At 39.0% G+C, this 9933-nt stretch overlaps 1 non-coding gene across 1 annotated transcript; it reads left to right on the top strand.

The window, feature by feature from the left end:
• The first annotated feature begins 9236 nt into the window (after positions 1-9236).
• On the top strand, positions 9237-9343 carry LOC142165543 (small nucleolar RNA R71). The gene has a single exon (XR_012696205.1). It is a non-coding gene; the product is annotated as a small nucleolar RNA R71 (small nucleolar RNA).
• Positions 9344-9933: the final 590 nt, after the last annotated feature.

Below are 9933 nucleotides of genomic sequence, written 5' to 3'. Positions count from 1 at the left end.
ATCATCCCTCTCAGATTCCACTTCAGTCACATGAGCCTTTAGCCTAGCTATTTCAGCATCCTTAGCTGCACATTCCTGAACTAGAGTCCTAACTTTGCTGTTGATGGGTGCCTTATGGGATGAACCAGGTTCATTTGGGATGGAGTTGACTACATAGTCACAAGCAAGAAAAGTATTGATGCCAAAGTGATCCTTGCTCGAGGCCATTTCCCATTTCTTTAGAGGCACATTGAGCCTATCCAGAACTGTGGTTAGAATAAATCCATAGGGAGTAGCATGAGCCTTGGAGCCATTTATGATCCCGTCGAACAACTTGATAATGAAGGCATGCCAATTGATTTGCTTTCCTCTCTCCAGGCACTCCATAAGAACTAGATCCATGTAATTTGCAATGTGCCTTCTCTCCTGTCTAGGCAATAAATACTTGTTGACAAATTCAAACAAGATCTTGTGCTTAGGCCTCATTTCACTTTTCTGCACAACCCTGGCTTCATTCACATCTTCTGAATCACAAAACCTCCTGGTGATTGCAAGAGCATTAGGGAGGGAGTCCAGGCAGGGCCACCTTTGCCTTGTATAGTCATCAAACCCTTCAAAGGGTATGTCCACGATCTCTCCCAGTTTCTTTGCATCAAACTGCACTTGAACTCCTTTCACCAGGCTACTAACACAGCCATCCTTAACCACAGCATGAACCATAAATTCAATTAGTTCATTTCTGGCTAGCCTACCATCCATATGAAGGACCATGTCCTTCCATCCCTGAGCAGCAAAAACATCCACCAATCTCATCATGCCTGGTTTCACTGGGTCTTTTAGCAGTCTCCCCTTTAAAATTTTTCTTTTGCCAAACATGGCAAGCTTACCTTATTTCTTCTCAGAATCATTTTCTTCTTCTTTTCCACTCCAGTCATCATCTTCAGAAATTTTTGATTGTTTGTTTTTCACTACAGATCTTGGTCTCTTGGCTAGTGTAGGTTTAACAACCTCAGACACAGAGGAAAACTTCTTGAAGGAGGTCTTGGGTTTTTTGGGCTTGAGGGTAGGAACCTCTACTGATGTACCCCTTTCTTAATGGACCAGTTCCATCTCCTCTTCCTCAACATCCTCTGAGGATTCTGCAATCTTTCCCTTTCCTTTTATCCATTTTCTTTTTCTTACTTTCAGCTAAAGCCTTTTGCAGATTAGCTTCACTCTGTTTCACCCTGCTTCTTGTGGCTCTACCCTTTGGCAATGAAGAGGCAGTAGGTGTTGGGGATGAAGCCTTTCTTTTCATGGAAGGCTTAGGAACATTGGGGGCTTTTGTTGTGGGAGTTCTGCATTTCTTTGGGTCATAGCTTGCCCCAACCTTTTTCAGCAGGTCTGCTAGGGTCTCTTCAGTAGATGAAACATGTTCATCTCTCTGTATGCTCAGATGAACCAACCCCTCAGTAGCTTCCCCAGAACCACTTCCCCCTGACATCATGCCACTCTCTTCTACCCTTTTTTGTGCAACCCCACAAATAGCAGGCACTACTCATTTCCCATTTCCCCTCTCTTCACCACATGTACCCTCTCTATCTTTTTCTTTTTCAGAATTATTTTTACCTCCACTTCTTCGTGACCCTGGTAATTCTACATCCTTAACACACCCAACCAGAACAAACCTAGTTTCTAGATTTTCAGACACAGAATAAATTACCTTAGATAGAGATTCTTGAGTCTTTTCAGAGTCAGAAGACCCAGGCCCTTCCCCCTCAGTAGCGGATTGATATGATTCAGAATCAGAGCTGGAGTCGGAGTTTTGGGCCTGGCTTGCCTTGAACTTCTCATTTAATTTCTTCCTCAGAGCCCCAGGTGTTACAGTCTTTTGAGCAAGCATTTTCACCCTTCGCAGTCTAGGTTTTGGAGATGTACTGGGTAGAGGAGGTGTGGATGAATTTGAGGGAGTTGGTGGTGGAGGTGTTCCAGGATTGTCTTGTGGATTAGTCGTGATCGTTGGTTTGTTGAGAGAATTTGGGAATTAGAGTTTTAGAGAAGAGGGCAAGTTAAAGTGAAGAAGAATTTTTGACGGTTTGGAATTATGAAGATGGCAGGAGAAAGATGTGTATTTAAAGAGAAATACACATTTAATAGGTAACGATAGCTTTTAGTAGTGGTCAATTAGAAGTCTAATCAACCTGAAATTCCAGATTTTGAATGATCGGTTTATCTTCCCTAGATTTTAGGCAACATTTTCGGTTTAGAGTTCTAGGAAGACAGAACTGGTTCAAAGCAAACAGATATAATTTTCTATGAATTGAACAATTATAGGACTTCTTCTCATGATTTAAATATTAATCTTTCTAATTGTGCAGAGTATAGAAAATATACCTGAGCTTTCATATGAACCCATACTGATGAACCAGGTTCTTCATTTAGAAGTCTCTTAAACATGCCTCAAATGCCATAATAGAGAAAATTTTGTAAGAGATTAGTGAGTCATATAAACACATGTCACAGGAGTATACTAATTAAAGTATGAAACTGCATAAGAATTAATCTAGATATTACACAAGTTCAGAATTCCTAGCCAAATATTTTTTTCATTTTTCAAGGTTTTTTTTTCATAATTATTTTCATTGTGCATTCTGAGCTGGACCTATTAGGTGATCTTAATCATCCCTAATTCCAACCTTTTCCTCTTAAAGTTTTCTCTACTCAGTGCTTTAGTGAAGATGTCAGTAATTTGTTTATCAGTAGCACAAAATTCTATGTAGATCAATCATTTATCATAGTTATCTCCTAAGAAGTGGTGTCTAACATCTATGTGCTTAGTACTCTTATGATGAAAAGGGTTCTTTGTCATACTTATAGCACTAGTGTTATCATAGAATATAGGAATGTAACCAACTTCAATGCCAAAATCTACTAGTTGTTGTTTGATCCGTAGCAATTGAGCACAACAAGAGGCATCAACAACATATTCAGCCTCAGCAGTGGATATGGCCACTGAATTTTGCTTTTTTAGTGGCCCATAATACAATACATGAACCAAGAAAGTGAGCCATACCTGAGGTGCTTTTCCTATCCACAAGGAAACCTGCATAATCAGCATCAACATATCCTACTAGATTTAAATTACTACCTTTAGGATACCAAAGATACAAATCAGTGGTGCCTTTCAAATATCTTAGTATCCTCTTGACAACAATCAAGTGAGACTCTTTTGGATTAGACTGAAAGAGAGCACAAAGCCCTACACTGAAAACTATGTCAGGTCTGCTGGAAGTAAGATATAAGAGTGAACCAATCATACCCCTATACAACTTTAGATCAACTGATAAACCGGGTTCATCTATGTCTAATTTAGTGGCAGTTGCAATGAGGGTGTCTATTTCCTTTGATTCATCCATTTTAAACTTTTTGATAAGCTCTTTTGCATACTTCTGTTGATGGATCATGGTTCCACTTGGACTTTGTTTGATCTGTAAACCTAAGAAAAAGTTAAGTTCACCCATTATACTCATTTCAAAATCACTCCCCATTAATTTGGCAAAATCCTTACTTAGTTTATCAGTGGTGGCCCCAAAGATTATGTCATCAACATATACTTGTATCACAAGGAGATCCTTACCTTTTTCCCTTAAGAATAGAGTACTGTCAATTTCACCTCTTTTGTAGCCATGTTCAAGCAGGAATTTGGACAGTCATTCATACCATGCTCTAGGAGCCCACTTGAGTCCATAGAGAGCCTTGTCTAATTTGTACACATGCTCAGGACATTCCTTGTTCTCAAATTCGGGAGGTTGTTTCACAAACACTTCTTCTTTCTGGTAGCCATTCAGGAAAGCACTTTTGACATCCATCTGATAGAGAGTGAATTCCATGTGTGTTGCAAATGCTATGAGGACTCTTATTGCCTCTAGTCTTGCAACTGGAGCAAAAGTCTCATCATAATCTATACCCTCCTCTTGGCTATAACCTTGGACCACCAGTCTTGCCTTGTTTCTTGTAATTGTTCCGTCTTTATCAAGTTTGTTTCTGAAGACCCATTTTGTGCTAATAACTAATCTGTCCTTGGGTCTTGGAACTAGATGCCAAACTTGACTTCTCTCAAACTGATTGAGTTCATCTTGCATTGTATTCACCCAATCTGCATCTTGCAAAGCCTCAACAATATTTTTAGGTTCAATAAGAGATAAAAAGGCATCAAAAGCACACAGATTCTTTAATTGTGATCTAGTTTTGACTCCAGATGTTGGATCAGTGATTATGTTCTCAATAGGATGAGAACTTTGATACTTGTGAGGTTTCACAACCAACTAATTTCTGCTAGATGTTTCTCCCATGTTCTGTTGCTGAGGAACAGTGTCATGAACATGTTCTTTTAGGGGATTAGTTTCAATTCCTCTTTGATCAGTTCTCCTTGTCAGATTGCCCTGGATGGAAGAACCTGTTCCATCACCAGTTCCTCTTTTGGTGCCACTTTAACTTGTGCTGAGACTTCAGTCAAATCCTTTACCAGTCCAATGGTTTCATCTTCATGTTCCTGTCTCTCAGAAAGAATATTAGTTTCATTAAACACTACATGCTCACTTTCTTCTTCACACAAAGTTCTTTTATTGAACACTTTATATGATTTGCTATGTGAAGAATATCCCAAGAATACACCCTCATCACTTTTGGGATCAAACTTGTATAGGGAGTCCTTTCCAGTATTGTGCACAAAACACTTTCATCCAAATGACCTAAGATGGGATATATTTGGTTTTTTCCCTTTAAGTAACTCATAGGGAGCCTTCTCTACAAGATATCTAGTCATGCATCTGTTGATAATGTAACATGCATTGTTTACAGCCTCTGCCCAGAAGTTGTGTGGCGGTTTACTAGAAAGAAGCATAGTCCTAGCCATGTCTTCAAGAGTCATGTTCTTTCTTTCAACTACTCCATTTTGTTGAGGAGTCCTAGGGGTAGAGAATTTATGATCATTACTATGCTCATCACAAAATTCAGCAAACTTAGCATTTTCAAATTCAGTTCCATGATCAGACCTAATGGATTCAAGTTGAGTACCTAGTTGTTTCTGAGTTTTTTTAACAAAAGCAGTAAACATGTCAAATGCTTCATCTTTAGATTTTAAAAATAGTACCCAGGTAAATCTAGAATAATCATCAACAAGAACCATCACATATTTCTTTCCACCTCTGCTCAAGGTTCTCATTGGACTATAGAGATCCATATGGACCAGTTCCAATATCTTGGTTGTGCTTACCATTTTCTTGCTCTTAAAGGATGATCTTACCTGCTTCCCCCTTGCACATGCCTCACAAACTTTGTCTTCCTTGAACTTGATGTTAGGTAGCCCTATCACCAAATCCTTGAAGACTAATTTGTTGAGCTGATTCATACTAGCATGACCAAGTCTTTCGTGCCACAGGAGGGGATCATTATCCAACACACTTAAGCAGGTGAGTTCATTTTCTGAAAGAGTAGACAAATCTACAATGTAAATATTGTTAACTCTTTTTCCCTACAAAACAATCTTGTCAGTGGTAAGGTTAATCATAAAACATTTGGCAGCGGTGAATGCTACAAGGTTACCTCTGTCACACAGTTGTGACACACTGATCAGGCTGTATTTCAAGCCATCTATCAAGTAGACATTGTCAATGGAGTGTGAGTCTGTCTTACCTACCTTTCCAACCCCAATAATCTCACCTTTTTTTCCATTTCCAAAGGATGAATTACCTCCCTTTAAGTCCTCAAGTGAAAGGAACTAGTTCTTACTTTCAGCCATATGTTTTGAACAACCACTATCCATGTACCATATTTGGCTACTTCCTTTCACTTGGGCCTGCAAACAGAAATCAAGGGTTAGTCTTAGAAACCCAAACTAGTTTGGGTCCCTTTGTATAGGCAAAAGGGTAAATCAAATTCCTTTTAGCCCACCCAGGCAGCATATTTTTCTCTTGAACAAAAGCTTTATTCTTTTAACTGGACTTTTCTTTTGCATTACATTCATTTTTGTAATGGCTAGTCGTGCCACAGTGTGTGCAGATTTTGTTCTTAGGAAGAGTGAGGTACTTGCTTTTAGGATCTCACTTAAGTGCTTGAGTCCCATAGCCAAGTCCTCTTTTGTTGCTACTGTGATGTTCTTGTAGCCAGGAAAGTGCATCAGAAGCCTTGTTCCATTTGCAAGTTCTGTCTAGTTCATGTTTTACCTTCTCTAGATCTTCTTTTAAGACTTTTATCTACTCATCCTTCCTGTACAACTCATCCTTCATTTTTTCTAAGTTTTCTTCTAGGGTGACATGTTTGTGATCATCTTTCTTCTTACATATTCCTAGTTTCAGTTTTAAGTTATCATACCTAAGTTCTAAGACACTAGTGTCAAGTTCAAGAACTTGGTTCTTCAACTCAGCATTTTTACTATCACTCTTATTACCCCTAGATTCTAGATTTTTGCACTTGGATTTTAAGATCATACATTCCCTAGACAGATCTTCCTTCTCATTGTTAATTATCTCAGACTCATCAATGAAGTCTAGCAATAGCTCAGACAACCTTTCTTTAGACAAGAATTTAATCTTGTCTTTGAGATGAAGGACACTTGCCTCTTGTTCCTCATCTGATTCTCTGATGGCCATAAGTGCTTGTTCATCTCTAGCTTCATCTTCTGAGTCCTCATATGATGTTTCTCCCCAAGCAGAAACCATAGCTTTGTTGATCCTTTGTTCCTTTTGAATTGAACATGTTCCTTCTTCATGTTCCTTCGTTTAGCCCTTTCTTTTGTTCCACTCAATTTCCCATTGAGGATAGACTTAATCATGTGATCAGTCTTTCCACATTTGTAGCAACCCTCGTTGGTCTGTTTCTCAGGAACCCTTGGTTTGTTGAATGTTATACCTCTTAAAGAACCCTTTCCTCTCATCAGGTACTTTTTGAAATCTCTTGTGATAATGGCCATTTCATCATCCTCCAGATCTGCACGTTCAGCTATTCTGAGAGCCAGACTTCTTTCCTTTTTGGGTGTATCCATTTTCATGGTTTGCCTTATAAATTCATAGGCAGTGAGGATTCCAATCAGTTCATCCAGCTTGAGAGTAGCAATGTTCTTTGATTCCCGAATAGCAGTGATTTTGCATTCCCAAGTCACTCGTAAGACTCTTGTCAAGATTTTCTCAACCTTGTCTTCTTCAAGGATAATTCTCCCAAGAGATTTAAGTTCATTTATTAGTATTGTGAACCTTGTGTACATCTCCTAGATAGATTCTCCTTTCTTCATACTGAAATTCTCATATTGAGAATATAGCAGTGTTCCTCTTGATCTCTTTACTTGAGGAGTTCCTTCATGAGCCACTTGTAAAGTGTCATATATTTCCTTTACAGTGGTACATCTTTAAATCTTGTTGTACTCGTGTGGACCCAGTCCACAGACAAGCCTTTCTTGGCCTTGGCATTCTTCTCCCATTTCTTCAAGTCTTTGGTAGTGCAGTCAACTCTTGTCTTTGGCATATCCACTCGTTCAACATTCTTCTTTGTAGTTGCCAAAGGACGATCACTGACTATGTCCCAGAGTTCATAATCTTCTCCTATGATGTGATCTCTCATCCTGTTCTTCCACCAAGAATAGTACTGACCATTAAAGAGTGGAGGCCTAGCAGTGGATTGCCCTTCCCAAGTGGTGCACTCATTTTGATCTTTTCCTAAGGTGTTAGCCTCTTCAAGGATAACTCACTCTGATACCAATTGATGTTTTAAGTGTCAATACCATAAAAGAGGGGGGGGGAGTGATTTGTATGGTACCTAATTTTTGCTTAACTGAACTATAGAAGAACCTGATTCTTCTAGGTGTTCCAACTACTACTGTTTGCTAAATAATAAATACAGAAAATAAAGAACACATATATTTTTTACGTGAAAACACCTGGCTCAAAAGGTGAAAAAAACACGACCTACTACTCAGTAGGATTTTCCCAAACTTCCACTAAAATCACTAAGCCAAAACAACATTTACAAAAACTCATTGTAAACCTACGGATTAACTCTAATCCCGTTGTGGCACACAGCCTCAACTATTGCGACAACTTCAAGCTAGCTATAACTTGAACACTCTAGGTACCTAATACAATTGCTTCTATGAAAGATGAAAGGTACAATTTTAAACCACCTACTACAATTGAACTAGAATAAAAGATAGACACAATTGAATTGTTTCTTCTATCTTGTTCAAGTAGCTTCAGGAGTGCACACTCAAATCATACATAAATTGCTTGCAAAATCGCCCAGCTCTTTTGCTCTCAATTTAGTTTAACTTCCGCTTATGTGCATTACCTATAAAAGAGAACAACACTTACATTTAATAGGTTAGTAATCAGAGTTTGATTGGGACTCAATTGCTGCTCTTCTATCATGGAAGAGGTCATAATGATCTCAAACTCTAACAATATCTTCATCCTAGATTGTGTTCTCTTCATATAAGGAGACTTTATCCCCTTATCCAATATACAATAATTTCGATCAGATCAGGAGATATTGCTGCTTGATTAGTAGGACTTATCTCCTTCATGTGCATCTCACATGTATAGGTTGATCATGATTGTTGCTTCATAAGATGGACCTGGTCTATGACTGAGTTCTTTTGTCAATCTTCAAAACTTCACCTGTTTTTGGGCCAACAAATAACTTCTTCAGCAAGTCATTCGTACTCTCTTCTGTTTGTTAGGGTGGATTCTGAGGTTGATTGAAATTTCATTGGAGTCTATAATGATTTTGATGTGCCTGATTTCCACCCTATGAGAAGTTGGGATGATTCTTCCAATTTGGGTTGTAAGTGTTCCCATATTATGCGTTCTGATTCATTAGACCTCTGCTCTGTTGCCCCACATAGTATATAGATTTAGGATTCGTGGGGCACATGTCACTCATATAACTGTTACCACATAGTTCGCAGTAAATAGACATTTGTTGTACATGTTGCTTCTGTTGTGTTTGTTGCTTTGTCATTATATTCATCTAATTTGCTAATTGTGCTATATCGGCTCTTATGGCTGAGACGTCATCAAGCTCAATCAACCCGACTACCTTCTGTTTAATTTCCCTTTGTGAATCCCCATCTCCTTCCCAATTATGATCATTAGCAATGAAGTTATTTAGCAAGAGTTGGATTTCACTGTACAGTCTACCCATGCAACTATCCCCACAAGCTATCAAGATTCATCTTTGATGCATCATCTAACCCATCAACAAAAGTGTGACCCAATACCTCATCAGTCTAACAATGATGTGGGCAATCTCTAAGTAGCTTCTTGTATCTTTTCCATGCTTGACGAAGTGTCTCACCATACCGTTGTTCGAACCTAAGAATCTGACTCCTCAATGACTTTGTCTTCTTAGTGGGGAAAAACTTGATTAAGAATTTCCTTGCTAGATCATCCCAAGTATGGATTGAGATCGCGGGCTCCTTTCGCAACCATTCCTTAGCTTCCCCCAACAATGAAAAAGGAAAAAGTGCCAGCTTGACATACTCCTTGGAACGTTCGGATAATTGTAGGTATCCGTAATTTCCAAGAAATTCTGAATGTGCCTCTGCGGATCTTCATGAGATAGACCCACATATTGCCCTATGGACTGAATCAGCTGTACCATGTACTATTTGAGTTCAAAATGCCTTATTTGTCACGGTTCTATGCGGGCACGGTTGGTTCGACCGTTTGGCCCGGTACATTACTTTCCTATTGGTCCCCCGTTTGGCATATCTTGGCTTCTCCGAGTAGGTGACCTTCCGGGGGTGATGGCCCCCAGTATTTGAGGTTGGTTGCAAAAGAAGCCTTGAATACTTGTTGGATCTTCCTTAACTAGCATGTAGATGTTGCCTCGTTAAAAACTTTGCCTGTAAAACCCTTTTTGGGATAAAAACTCGATCTAAGGAAAAGAGTGCAACAAATGCTTTAATAAAGGTGGTACGAGATG

This window comes from Nicotiana tabacum, chromosome 10 (assembly GCF_000715075.1).
Source record: "Nicotiana tabacum cultivar K326 chromosome 10, ASM71507v2, whole genome shotgun sequence".
NCBI lineage: Eukaryota > Viridiplantae > Streptophyta > Magnoliopsida > Solanales > Solanaceae > Nicotiana > Nicotiana tabacum.
This window is presented reverse-complemented; position numbering and strand designations above follow the sequence as displayed.